The sequence below is a fragment of the Macaca mulatta genome, chromosome 12 (assembly GCF_049350105.2).
Source record: "Macaca mulatta isolate MMU2019108-1 chromosome 12, T2T-MMU8v2.0, whole genome shotgun sequence".
NCBI lineage: Eukaryota > Metazoa > Chordata > Mammalia > Primates > Cercopithecidae > Macaca > Macaca mulatta.
The window spans coordinates 62,085,905-62,095,588 of record NC_133417.1 but is presented as its reverse complement, the minus strand read 5'-3'; the positions used below and the strand labels follow the sequence as shown (position 1 = coordinate 62,095,588).

The 9,684-nt window shown below is 33.6% G+C and overlaps 1 pseudogene; it reads left to right on the top strand.

Annotated features, from left to right (window-relative positions):
* The first annotated feature begins 1,827 nt into the window (after nucleotides 1-1,827).
* Nucleotides 1,828-2,781, top strand: LOC700535 (cyclin-dependent kinase 7 pseudogene; annotated as a pseudogene).
* Nucleotides 2,782-9,684: the final 6,903 nt, after the last annotated feature.

Genomic DNA, 9,684 nt, shown 5'->3' with positions numbered 1-9,684 from the left:
CTGCTAAAAGGTGAGGATGGAGCAAAATACTGTTAAAACCCTCCAGCACCCTAGGTGCCTCAGCCTAAGCACAAGGTAGTAGTAGTCTATGACTGGAGGAATTTGAAGTCTATGGTTAATCAAAGGTAATTAGAACAACAACCACAATCAACTGAGTTCAGCTACTATTTAGACTGATCTAACCTCCATATTAACGAACTGCTATAAGAAGTGTGCCCATTTTCTGTTGTAAATTTACCTCACTCTCGATTTTTCTTTAGCCACGATGTCTACATTCAATGTGTTGTTATACGATACACACAAACAATAACAATGACTATGACAAATTACCCATTATCAAGAGATAAAGGAGTCAACAGAATCAAACCAAGATGTGATGAGATCATGGTACTTTAGATGAAGTATTTCAAAACAACTATGTTAAATATGCTAAAGAGTGTTAATTTGTTAAAAAGGTTAACACATGTATGAACAAATGAGAAATTTCAGGAGGTATATAGAAATTTAAAAAGAAATCAAGTGAGAATGCTAGAAATTTTTTAAAAACATGCTAAACAGAGAAGAAGAATTTATTTGATAAATTTTCTGCTGAATGACTTATCAACAGTCTGGATATAGCAGTGAAAGGAATTGTTGAACTTTAAGTTAAACCAATGCAAATTATCCATACTAAAAAAGAAAAAAAAAAATGAAGAAACAATAATAGCAAGAGAATAGAATATTCAGTAGCCATAGAATAATATCAAATAATCTAACATATATATATAATTGAGGTTTTATGAGGAGAAGAAAGATACTATGGCACAGAATATATTCAAAAAGATAATAGCAAATAATATTCCAAAATGAATGAAAGAGAGCAAACAGCAGATTTAAAAAGCCAGGGTTTAAAGCAGAAGAAATAAAAAAAAAAAAATACTTGGGCACATCAAAGCTAAACTTCTGAAAACCAAATGTGAAGATAAAATCTTAAAAGCATCCAAAGGAAAAAATAAAACACGATTACATATAGAAAACCAAAGATAAGAATGTCAGCAATCTTCTTGTAAGAGACTAAATAAGGCAGAAAGCAATAAATCAATATCTTTAAAGTACAAGAAAAAAAACTGTTAACTCGCTCGAAATTTTATACCCTACAAAACTATCTTTTAACAATGAAAATAAAATAGAATACTTTTTAAGTAAACAAAAGATGAGAAAATTCATTGGCAGTGAAATTTTGTACTATAAGAAATGATAAAGTTTTACAGGTAGAAGGATTGTGATACATGATAAATATCTGGATCTATACAAAATATTGATAAAATGTTCTAAATAGTAAAGATGTGAGAATATAAAAATTCATTTAAAAAAACTTCTGAAAGATAATTGAGTGAAGAAAAATAGTAACAGTACAGTGGGGAGACTGTAACATAATTAGGAGTAAAACATAACAAAATAATAGCACAAAGAATTAGTAGAAGGAAGTGATGTGTGGCTGTTAAAACATATTGAAATGATATATTCCTAAAATTTAGACTGTAAGAACTTAAACATGTATATGGTAAATCCTAGAAAAAATAGTAAAAACAATTCAGAAAGCTCTGTCTTATAGGCCAATAGTGACGATAGAATTGAATAATTAAAATGCTCACTTAACACAAAAGGACAGTAGAAAAAGGAAGAGAAAAAGAATATATAGATAGTAATGCAATGGAGCCTGGTGGACGGAAGTGGCTGTTGGAGGCTTTAAGTTTGCCACAGTTTACAAGGCCAGAGATAAGAATACCAACCAAATTGTCGCCATTAATAAAATCAGACTTGGACATAGATCAGAAGCTAAAGATGATATAAGCAGAACAGCCTTAAGAGACATACTATTATTACAGGAGCTAAGTCATCCAAATATAACTGGTCTCCTTGATGCTTTTGGACATAAATCTAATGTTAGCCTTGTCTTTGGTTTTATGGAAACTGATCTAGAGGTTATAATAAAGGATAATCGTCTTGTGCTGACACCATCACACATCAAAGCCTGTATGTTGATGACTCTTCAAGGATTAGAATATTTACATCAACATTGGATCCTACATAGGGATCTAAAACCAAACAACTTGTTGCTAGATGAAAATGGAGTTCTAAAACTGGCACATTTTGGCCTGGCCAAATCATATGGGAGCCCCAGTAGAGCTTATACATATCAGGTTGTAACCAGGTGGTATCGGGCCCCTGAGTTACTATTTGGAGCTAGGATGTATGGTGTGAGTGTGGACATGTGGGCTGTTGGCTGTATATTAGCAGAGTTACTTCTAAGGGTTCCTTTTCTTGTCAGGAGATTCAGACCTTGATCAGCTAACAAGAATATTTGGGTACACCAACTGAGGAACAGTGGCCGGACATGTGTAGTCTTCCAGATTATGTGACATTTAAGAGTTTCCCTGGAATCCCATTGCATCACATCTTCAGTGCAGCAGGAGACGACTTACTAGATCTCATACAAGGCTTATTCTTATTTGATCCATGTGCTCGAATTACGGCCACGCAGGCACTGAAAATGAAGTATTTCAGTAATCGGCCAGGGCCAATACCTGGATGTCAGCTGCCAAGACCCAACTGTCCAGTGGAAACCTTAAAGGAGCAATCAAATCCGGCTTTGGCATCAAAAAGGAAAAGAACAGAGGCCTTGGAACAGGGAGGATTGCCCAAGAAACTAATTTTTTAAAGAGAACACTGGACAACATTTTACTACTGAAGGAAATAGTCAAAAAGGCAAATAATGGAAAAATAGTAAACATTGAGTAAATGCTGTAGAAGTGGATTTGTAAATATTCTACACATGTAAAATATATAAAACTATGGGTTATTTTTATTAAATGTATTTTAAAATAAGAAGAATATATAGCACACATTTATAAAAACAAATTGGTAAATTTAAAGCCAATCATGTTGGTAACTATATTAAATGTAAATTATGTAAATTTGTCAGTTAAGAGCTAGGTATTGCCAAATTGAATTAACAAGAGCAAGACAAGTATATTCTATCTACAAGAATCTCACTTTAAATATATGGCTATAGATACATTCAAAATTAAAGGATGGAGAAAGGTATACCATGTAAACACTTGTCAAAAGAAGCTGAAGTAGGTATATTAGCATTACATAAAGTAGACTTGAGAACAGGAAAGATCACAAGAGACATAAAGGGATATTACATAGTAATAAAGGGATAATTTAATCTAGGAAAAATAGCAATTCTGTATGTATATTCTTCTAATGTTAGAGTTCCAAAATATATAAATAACTGATAGAACTGAAAGGATAAAGGGACAAATCCACAATTATAGTTGGAAAACTCAAAATTCCTGTTTTTATAAATAATACATGCAGACAAAAAATCAGTTAGAAGACTTAGAATGTACTGTCAACCATTTTTACTTCATTTACTTCATTGGTAAAATATTAGAATATTTTCCATAGACTATTTTCCAACAGACAAGAGGAAAAATTCTTTAAAGTTTACACGGAACTACTTAGTGTAGTTAACATTAAGATAGAGTATTTTCTGTGCCATGAATAATGCTTCAAATGTTAAAAATTGAAATCGCCAAGTGCAGTGGCTCATGCCTGTAATCCCAGCACTTTGGGAGGCTGAGGCAGGCAGATCATGAGGTCAGGCATTCAAAACCAGCCTGGCCAACATGATGAAACCCCATCTCTACTAAAAATACAAAAGTTACTCAGGCGTGGTGGTGAGCACCTGTAGTCTCAGCTACTTGGGAGGCTGAGGCAGGAGAATCGCTTGAACCTGGGAGGCGGAAGTTGCTGTGAGCCCAGATCCGGCCACTGCACTCCAGCCTGGGCAACAGAGTGAGACTCTGTCTCAACAACAGCAACACAAAATTAAAATCATACAAAATACATATTCAGACCAAAATAAAATCAAACTAGAATTTGATATCAGAAAGATACCTGGAAAATCCCTAAATATTTGGAAATTAAACAAAATATTAAACATTGCATAGGTCAAAAAAATCACAGAAAAATTAAAAAATATTTTGAATGGAATGAAAATAAAGCATATTAAATTTGGGGTAACATAACCAAAGAGCTGTTTAATTGCAAATGTGTACAATCAGATGCTTATATTAGAAAATATTTTAAAAGGGCTAAAACTAATAATCTAACCTCCATTTAAGACTTTGCAAAAACAAGGGAAATTAAAACTAAACAAACAGAAGGAAGAAAACCAATAGGAAAAAATAATAAAACTATAAGCTGCTTGTCTGAAAAGATTATTAAAATTGGTAAGCTTTTAGACAGACTAAGTAAAAAAGAGAAAAGATAGAAATGGCCAGTATCAGAAATAAAAGAGGTTACATTACTACAGAACCTATGGACATTAAAAAGGTAAAGAGGAAATATAAACCTTATGGTCATAAATTCAATGTTAGATAAAAGAGAAAAAAGTTCTTAAAAGTTAGAAGCTTCCAAATATCACTCAAGAAGAAATAGATAACCTTAATACTTCTATGTCTATAAAAGACATAGAACTTAAAAAACCTTTCAACAAAGTTCTGGGCCCACACGACTTGACAGGTAAATTCTACTAAACATTTAAGGAAGAAATAACACAAAATTTATGCAAACTCTTCCAGAAAAACAAGAGCAAATAAACTTCCCAATTCATTTTATCAAGTTAATACCATCTGATATCCTGATACAAAAATTATAGAAAGACATTATAGGATAAGAAGACCACAGAACAATATCTCTCATAAATATAGAAAAAAATGCTTAATAAAGTATTAGTCAAATCTTGTGATATAAAAAAGAGTAGTACATAATTATCAATCTAGGTGTATCCCAAGAATGCAAGGTTGGTTGAACTTTTAAATAGCAGATGGCATAATTTACTATATTAAAAAACTAAAAATAGTAATAACATTATGCTGGTGGAAATAGAGATAGTATTATATTAATGGATGTAGAAAAGGATACAAAGTCAATCTATTAAAATTAGCTATATTTCTATATAATAGCAACTAACAATTGAAAATTGAAATAAGAAAAATGCCATTCAAAATAACATAAAAACCCATCACATAATTAAGACTAAAATTATAGATATATTCATATACATATATGTGTGTGTATATATATATACACATATGTATGTATATGTAGAAAGAGATAAATGCAAGGCTATTATATTAAAAATCACAAAACATTATGCAGCAAAATAAAGACATAAATCACTGGAGAGAAATATTGTTTTTATGGATCAGAAGATTCAATATTGATATAATCCCAATTATCTCCTAATCCATCAAATTTCAATTGGGCATTTTCTTGGTAGAAATTGACAAGATGATTCCAAAATTAATATGAGAATTAAAGGACCTAGATTACCCCAAATAATTTTAAATATACAAAAATTTAGAGGTCGCACACTATCTGATTTCAAAACTTGCTGTAAAGTTAACCTAAATGAAACAGGGTAGTATTTATTTAAGGATAAAGGTATTGAGCAATGGAATAGAATTGAAGCCAGAAGTAGATCCACACATATATGGTTAACTGATTCTTTCTAAAGGTGCCAAAGTAATTTATTGGAAAATGAGTAGTTTTTTTTAAACATGTAGGATTGAAATAACTGGAATCTAGATGTTACATAACGAAATTCAACACCTATCTCACACCATATTAAGAAAATGAGATTGAAATAGATTATAAGCCTTAATGAAAATTCTAAAACTTAAAAAAACTCTACATAAGAAAACACAAGAGAAAATCTTTTCTGCCTTAAGTTCATCAGAGATTTCCTAGATAGGACACACCCACACACAGACACACACAGACACACACAGACACACACACACACGAAAATCGTAAATTACAAAAGGAAAATTAATAAGTTGGACTTTACATAATGAAAACATTTGTTTTTTGAATGACACTATTTAAACAGTGAAAATTCATGCTATAGATTGGGAAAAATATTTGCAAAACACATCTTTTGAAAGACTTGTATCCAGAATACATAATACAATCTTACAACTCAATAATGAGACAAACATCCCATAAAAAAGCAAAAAGACTTGATATTTCATCAAAGAAAATATACAACTGTCAAATAAGCTCATGAAAAGGGACTGAACATTATTATTCATTGTGAAAATGCAAATTAAAACCACAGTAAGATACAGCTATGTACCTATTAACTTGACTGAAATTAACATGAAAATAAGTATTGGCAAGATTGTAGAACTAATGGGAGTCCAGAGCTAATGCAAAACGGTATGGCCATTTTGAAAAACAGTTTGGTAGTGTCTCGTAAAGTTAAATATATATCTGTCATATAAACCAAAAATCCTGTGCCTAGAAAAATAAAATTAAGAACTAAGAGAAGAACGTGTATCTCTGCAAATATATGTATGCGAACCTAGCAATTTCATATGTAATAGCTAAAACCTGGAAATATACCAATGTTCATCAATTGATGAACAGATTAACAAACGTAGTACAACCACACAAAGGAATACTATTCAGCAACAAAATCAACAAATTGTTGACACATGCAAAACCATAAATAAATCTAAAAGCATTATGTTCAGTGAAATAAACAAGACACTAAATAATACATATTATATGATTCCATGTGTATGACATTCCAGAAAGGGGTTGCCAGGGACAGATGGTGGTAAGAGAGGATTAACTGCAAAGAACCCCTGGGAAACTTTTGTGGGTAAATAGAAATGTTCCATATGCTGATTGTTGTGTTGATTATATGAATGCGTACATTAATCATAAAACTATACACTAAAAAGGGTGAATTTTATTGTATTTAAATTGTACTTACATTGATGTGTGCTTAACGAAAAATGTATTTGTTTGTAAAAATAGAAATGGAGAGAATTCGGGGAACATAAAGCCAACAGTGGCAGTCTAAGGTTTTGAATCTTTCTGAATCTGCATTTAAATTAACAGAGCAACTAAATATCAAAAGTCCAAACCCATGAACAGTATTTACCACAAAACTAGCTGACAAAGCATCAAAACATACATGGGGGTAAGCACAGACCATCAAGGGCCATAAATTCATCAGGCTATTGAATGTGCAGGAGAAAGACAGCAATAACTGGGAGTCTGATGGATTTGAGAAAGGAGATCCAAAGAGCCAGTCATTATTCACTGGAAAGCACAGCATGTAGTGGAAAATATCAACCTCAAATGGCCAACAACAATTCTAGTAAAACTACTGGACTCTAAAAAAAAAGAAAGAAAAAAAATCAATATTTTTGGTATTTGGACCAAAAATGCATATATTTTTTAAGGGAAGGAAAATGTGATTTTTATCAGATTTTTTGCTAACAGTCACCTTTATTTTGCCTTCCCTGTAAGAATTGCAACACAAGATAGCCAAACGGTAGATGAATGGGAAAATGTCTGTACAAAATTATTCCAGCTACTCAATGAAAACTCTGTGATGAAATTAGAATATCTACATGTTGTAACCGGAGTGAATTAATGGATCTGGGCATTGAGCATTAACAGCTGCTAACATTACAGAACGAGCAAAGACCAGGCATGATATACTTCTTGATTAAAGAACACACCACCACATATGGCTTTGCCAAAGACATAGTCTGAGTCTGATGGAACCTCTGGATCCAAGGAGTTAATTTGAAGGAAATTCAGAGTGCAAAAGAATGTGTTAAACTACATCGTTAGTATAGTATCATCAAGGTCCAAACTGTGGAAACCTCTCAATGACCCAGGTTATTCAAAAGTTATGTTATAAGGAAAAGAAAGTGATGGAGGAGTAACCTGTAGATGAGAAGAGACTGGAGGCGAGGTGTGGTTGCTCAGGCCTGTATTCCCAGCACTATGGGAGGCCGAGGCGGGTGGATCACGAGGTCAGGAGATCGAGACCATCCTGGCTAACACAGTGAAACCTCGTCTCTATTAAAAATACAAAAAAACTAGCCGGGCGTGGTGGCGGGCACCTGTAGTCCCAGTTGCTCAGGAGGCTGAGGCAGGAGAATGGCGTGAACCCGGGAGGCGGAGCTTGCAGTGAGCGGAGATCACACCACTGCACTCCAGCCTGGGTGACAGAGCGAGACTCTGTCTCAAAAAAAAAAAAAAAAAAAAAGAAAGAAAAAGAAAAAAAGAAGAGACCGGAAAGACATTTTTCTTATTTTTTACTAGGCAAGATGAAATGGTAGTGTACATACATTCATGAATAAAACCATAAAAAAAGAAACAAAGCAAGGACTATAAAAATCAGAATACTTGTTACCTATGAAAGCAGAGAGGTGGCTATGATTGAGGTAGGACACATGGAAGGGTTTTTGGAGTGGCTGGAAAAATTCTATTTCTTGTCCTGGGTGGTGGTTCAAGGGAATTTGCCTGTAATAATTCACTTGCTTTGTTTGAGTTGGTATGTCTATGTTTTATTTTACAGCAAGAAGGTTGAAAAAATAGTATAGAAGAGAAGGACAATGATTTTTTAAAAATTACTGGCTAAGGTAGAAGATTTAAATATGAAGAGAGAATTATTTTTGGCAAGCCGGGAGCCTCCATTTTGTCAGTAAATTATAAGGCTCTTTTCATTCGTCCAACAGAAACACTTATTGCATGCCCACTAAGCAGCCGGGACATACCAGGTGCTTCTACTCTTGTAGAACTTAGAAGACACAGCATTTATTTTTATCAGTTGGGGTGCAGTCAGGGAAACAAAATCACACAAAATCTTTCAACACATAGGATTTAATTCAGAAAATTGGTTATGCAAGTGATATTAAAGCTAAGAAGCTAAAGAGGTGACCTAGAGGTTAGCAACATTAAGAAGCTGCTGTTGCCCCGAGGATTGGAGAGACAGCAGGAGAGAGTGTGTTGTGAAAACCTAGAACCTGGGAGCAAGGATGGAGCGGCATTCTAATAGCAGCGGAGCCAAGGAAGAGCTGAAGCCTCTGGTGGATATTCTCCATGAGTGAGAGAGACAGACAGGAGAAATAACCTGGCATCTTCTTCCTCCCCTCTCCGATCTTATCTCCAGTCTTTAGAAAATTATACTAGAAGTTAGTACTAAACTTGTTCTTCCTTTTTACTTATAGTCATTTCTGGGAGAACATGATAATTTGTTATGATAAAGTCCTGAATAACAGCATATATAAAATATATATATATTTGACATGGACATTAAAATGTATAACCACATACTAAAACATGGTATGAGAAGTTGGCTTTTAGAGAAAAAAAAAATTTTTTTTTTCTGTCATATGCGCACCTTAAGCTATTGGTAAGCACATTGCCAGAGCAGTGACCCAATCTTTCTCTTCTTCACTGACTAAAGAATCTCATGGACTAACAACATTTTTATTTTGGCTCCTCGTTGATCACGACTCTAGCAAGTGAACAGAAGGACTTATTTGTTAGAAATTCTGGTGAACAGCTTGCTGCAAGTTTAATCAAAACAAGTTTTGATTTAGACCAAGCTTGTCACTTTGGCACACGGGGTGACAGTAGGCAGTGACCTTCATGGGGTCTTGGAGGAGAGGCTAGATCAAAAGGAGAGTTTATTCTTAGGGCCCCTCAAAGGTTCTTTGAGAACTCTGCAATTTATGTAGAACTGATGGAGAAATTAAGGGGAACTGATCAATTTTGTGATGCTCAAACTATTCCTTGAAAATTTGTCAAAACACA